General features: G+C 47.3%; 1 pseudogene; it reads left to right on the top strand.

Annotated features, from left to right (window-relative positions):
- Positions 1–1,027: 1,027 nt before the first annotated feature.
- On the top strand, positions 1,028–2,103 carry LOC124510347 (annexin A11-like; annotated as a pseudogene).
- Positions 2,104–4,611: the final 2,508 nt, after the last annotated feature.

Here is a 4,611-nt window from a genome sequence, read left to right as displayed (position 1 = left end):
GAACAGTTTCACCTTTCTCATAGCTGCCCTTTATCTAGCACTGAGGCCACTCTACCCTATGGGAATTGGGCCAATGGTTTCTAAATTTTTTTTTTTAATTTTTTAAAATGTTTTATTTATTTATTTTTTTATTTTTTTGAGACAGAGAGAGACAGAGCATGAGCAGGGAAGGGGCAGAGAGAGAGGGAGACACAGAATCCGAAGCAGGCTCCAGGCTCCGAGCTGTCAGCACAGAGCCTGACGCGGGGCTCGAACACACAAACCGCGAGATCATGACCTGAGCCAAAGTCGGACGCTTAACCGACTGAGCCACACAGGCTCCCCCTTTTTTTTTTTTTAATTTTTTATTTATTTTTATGTTTTTTATTATTTTATTTTACAATTGCCTCTTAATGTAGGTAACACATGTGACATTTTTCATTGCCCATGTTGCCTTCATTTTAACTTTTCCTTGAAAAAGGACATATGTAAATCCTAACATATATATTGCATTAAATATGAAATATACTATCAAAAGAATCTACTCTCAGTATTCAACTATCATTGCGTTGCCCATCTTACTTTCTAGAAAAATCAAATGTAAACTTTGCTAAGACGGGTGAGTTTCCTGAATCATTACCATCTAATATGTCAGTGAAGGAATGAAAAATGGGACTGGTCACCGAGGTATACGCTTCTCTTTTAGTGGGTAAGACCTTTTAGCCAAATTTAGGTCATGATTTGCAAGTAAATATTCTATTTCTCACGGAATCAAGGGGGGAAATGTAAACTTCCTTGCTCTGATTTGAGGGCCCCAGCTGGACCCAGCTGCATGCATGCAGACCCAAGATGGTGTGCCTGGGATGCCTGCAGAGAGAGCTGCTCCAGCTCGAGTCCCTGTTCACCTCTCGCCGCCCCTTGTGCCCATGGCTGTGGCCGGATCTGTGAATTATGCAGGGTATCATCTGCTGGCAGTGGGCTACCCCTCCATCTGCACCAGGTGGTGGTGACTGAGGAGGTGATAGCCACCCCCCCCCAACATACATACATGCCCCCCATCAGGCCGGATAATGTGGCAAACTACGCAGGGCAATTCAACCAGAACTACCAACATGTCTGGAACATTCAGAGGAACCAAAGTGCCCAGCTTGTACTCTGAGAGCCTCTAGTACTCCCTGGGGGTTTTAGGTAGCCCTCTTCATCCAGCAGCCCGTTCCTCCATGTGGATATACCTGTACCTTGGAGGAAACCCACACTCAGGGTCCCCAGTGTGAGGCCAGCCTGTGTTGTCCCCTGGACAACTGCCAATGCCACCTCCTGGACAGCAACAACAGCTGGTACCAAGCTGCCCAAGATACCTGTGGTTCCACTGTGCCTCAAGCACACTCTGAAAACCGAGGCACCATCACATATGCTCCTGTCTTTCACCCCCTAAGAGATGATGAGGTCCTGTGGGAGGCTGGGAAAGGCTGTCGGCTTGAGGAGCCAGCCTTCACAGGCTGCCCGGAGCCCTGCTCCAACAAGTGATGGCAGAAGGTCTTCCAGTCCTTCCCGATGGCCCCAAGATTGGATCAAAGATCTGAAATCTGAACTGTCAGGAAACTTTGCGAAGGCAGCTTGGCTCTGATGAAAACCCCGTCGTCTTTGAGGTTTGTGAGGGAAGGGAAGCCATCGAGAAGGCCCACGCCACCAGAGCCTGCCCGATTGAAATCCGCACGTCCCGTGGCAGTGAGCACACCCGGGAAGTGAGCGGAGCCCACAGAACAGAATTGAAAACGACCTTGGAGGAGGCTATTCCAGACAAGTCAGGACACCTCCAGAGGCCCCTCATCACTGTCTGTCAGGAAAACCGGGACGGAAGGGCTACAGTGGGCATGCCATGCGCCCAGAGACATGCGGAGCAGGTGTACGTGGCTGGGGAGAGCCGCCCGGGGACACGGGAGTCCAAATCAGCACAGTTCTGTGCTTGCAGAGCCAGCCCCACCTGGTACAGATTTCAATGAGTATCAGGGAAGGGCAGGTGCGGACACTGAGAGCATCTGCAGGGAGATGTCTGGGAACCCGGAGCAAGCAACCCTGGCGGTGGGAAAATATCTCGGGAACATGCCAGCCTGTTTTTGCTGAAAGGCCTGTGGGAAATCAAATAGCTCTGTCCTGGGTTAGGAGATTATAGGGAACACATTGCAAAGCAGAGCACTGCTTTCTGGCCTTGATGAAAAAAGTGGCCATGCTTTGCTTATCTAGTTAATGTACATCTAGGGGCACTCACTTCCCTTATCTGGTTAATGTATATCTAGGGATTAGGTCCTGCCTGTGCTCATAAATCCCTTAGACCATGTTATCTCATGGAATATTTTACCCTGTCTTAACTTGTTTTTCTGCATGTTTTCTATATATTCTTACCGGCACGTGGCTCACTGAGTATCGTGCAAGACTTCCCTGAGCCTCCCTCTCACCTCTCTTGACTTGCACGGAATCTTGAGTAATGCTTTCTGCCATCCTGGGCTTTACTGGACAAAGCCGAAAGCCGAACCCACACATGCCCAACAAGGCCATGAGGGGAGCAAGAACAAAAGACTGGGCCCTGAATGGCATCCTGGAGTCTTGCAGGGAGATTGACCACTCATCAGACATCAGATTGGAGAATAAGCGGCTGTATGGCAAGTTGCTCCTCCACGGCATTTTAGGAGACACTTCAGGGGATTACTGGAATATTCTGCTGAAGATCCGTGGTGGCAATAACTAAGCAGTGACCGGTGACTCGCTTCTATTCACCTGCCGGTAACAAGCAGACCAGGAAAAGGCCAAAAAGATGTCTATGCGTTTCCCAAAAATCCACAGAATAGCCCTTGAGATGTCCCAGTGCAGACCATCCATTGAGCCGTGGCTCTCCCCTCCTCCTGCCCCTCCTGATCCTATACACTGCTGGTGCTGAAGGACCCGGATCAGTCCCAAACTCTCTCAGGATGCCTTTTCCTCCCCAGGCCTCACAGCCTCTTGCTGCTAAAGTAGATGTTTAATTTACTCGCTCATGCAGTCATTACCCTTTGCTTATGGCTGAGACACTTGTTTTATTTTGGTCATATAATTTTATATTTTATTTGGACACACACACACATGTGTAACTGCTAGACAGATGCATATAAGTCTCTTTACTGCAGACTCATTTTGGGTGAGAGAGGTTGGGTGTGGGAGCACCACGTCCTGAAGGAATAGTAAAAGGGAAGACCTTTAAGGGTTATCTTTGCATTTATGGTGAGAATGTGTCATGAGCTTTGTTATTGTCATGTTCACTCCTTTCGAGAAAATAAAAGACAAAGAAAAGTTCAGAAAGTCATCTATTCCTTCTTCCATGAAAAACCAAGAGAACACGGTAATTTGTGTAATTTTGAGTGTTCCTTAAACATGAATGTCTAGGGGCGCCTGGGTGGCTCAGTCGGTTAAGCGTCCGACTTCAGCTCAGGTCACGATCCCACGGTCCGTGAGTTCGAGCCCCGCGTCAGGCTCTGGGCTGATGGCTCAGAGCCTGGAGCCTGCTTTGGATTCTGTGTCTCCCTCTCTCTCTGCCCCTTTCCAGTTCATGCTCTGTCTCTCTCTGTCCCAAAAATAAATAAACGTTAAAAAAAAATTAAAAAAGAAAAAAAAGAAAAAATAAAAAAAAAACATGAATGTCTATAGCCAAAAGCTGTTTTATAATTAAAGTCAGTCAGGTCTGGAGTGTTGGGGGCGGGGGACAGGTAAAACATATAATACATATGAAAATTTTATATTTTTAATTTAAAATATTTATATATATAAATCAATACTCATGTTTATTAAAAACACACACACAAAATAAATGGATCCGTATCAGACACCTTAGAATAGTGGTCATTGTACAGTAGATAATTAGAAGAGAGGAATAGACTGTTCTCAGCCCCTGCTGCACCAAGGTCACTCTCTAAAGCCAGAGACACCACTAGCTCGCCAAGCTTCAGGTGAAGGAGAAGCTGGGTGAATAAGGAGGTGTCTACACCATGCATGGCTCCTGCAAAGCTGACTGCCCACAAATCCACCAGTGGCAAACCTCCAAGAAGCAACTGGCTGCTAAGGCCATTTGCAAGAGTGCGCCCTCTACTGGAGGGGTGAAGAAACCTCATCGTTATAGGCCTGGTACTGGGAGGCTCTGTGAAATTAGACTTGATCAGAAGTCCCCCTGAACTTCTGCACTTCTAGGGTTCAGCTATTGGTGCATTCCAGGAGGCAAGTGAGGCCTATCTGGTGGGCCTTTTTGAGGACCCCAGCCTGTGTGCTAGCCATGCGAAATGTTACCAGTTGTGCTGAAAGCCATCCAGCTAGCACACTGCACGTGTAGAGAACGTGCTGAAGAATCCACTATGATGGAAAACATTTTATTCTTTTTTTAAATTTTTTCCACTTATTTATTTTTGAAAGAGAGAGACAGAGCACAAGTGGGGGAGGAACAGAGAGAGAATGAGATACAGAATCCGAAGCAGGCTCCAGGCTCCAAGCTGTCAGCACTGAGCCCGACGTGGGGCTTGAACGGACAAACCATGAGATCATGACCCGAGCCAAAGTCCGACGCTTAACCGACTGAGCCACCCAGGTGCCCCAACATATTATTCTTTAAAA

Source organism: Lynx rufus, unplaced genomic scaffold, assembly GCF_022079265.1.
Source record: "Lynx rufus isolate CCGP_SWC_20201006 ecotype Redwood Valley unplaced genomic scaffold, mLynRuf1.p SCAF_1, whole genome shotgun sequence".
NCBI lineage: Eukaryota > Metazoa > Chordata > Mammalia > Carnivora > Felidae > Lynx > Lynx rufus.
This window is presented reverse-complemented; position numbering and strand designations above follow the sequence as displayed.